The sequence below is a fragment of the Orycteropus afer genome, unplaced genomic scaffold (genome assembly GCF_000298275.1).
Source record: "Orycteropus afer afer isolate SDZICR_OR568_19922 unplaced genomic scaffold, OryAfe1.0 scaffold00149, whole genome shotgun sequence".
NCBI lineage: Eukaryota > Metazoa > Chordata > Mammalia > Tubulidentata > Orycteropodidae > Orycteropus > Orycteropus afer.
Window position 1 is genome coordinate 6,858,841 of NW_006921736.1, and position 462 is coordinate 6,859,302.

The following is a 462-nucleotide window of genomic DNA, read 5'->3' on the forward strand; positions in this document are numbered from 1 at the left end:
ACTGTTTAATTTCTTAAAGGAAACTCTTCAAAGGCAAAAGAACGTAAGAAAGATATACAGGATCACCTCTCGTCCTGGGCTCTTTTGGGCTGATTACTGGCAAAGCCCCATTTGAGCCAAGCATTCACTTGAGAGGGTGGCTTCTACACATTCTATAATTTCTCAAATCATTTCCAGCTTAAATTTGGGTTCCAGTCCCCCAAACTGCTTAATTTTCCACAGGCTAGTGAACCAAGGATTTCTTTTTTTGCCTTCTTTAAAATATATATATTGTGATTTGGGTGAAAGTTTACAGAACAAACTCATTTTCCATACAGCAACTTATATACACTTTGTCTCATGACATGATTGCACTTTCCCACAATACAACAGCTCCCCTGCCTTTTCCTCCCCATAGTTACCTCTTCCCTGTGTCCTTCCCTCCCTTGCACTCCTGCCCCCCTAGCTGTCTCCCTGTGCATA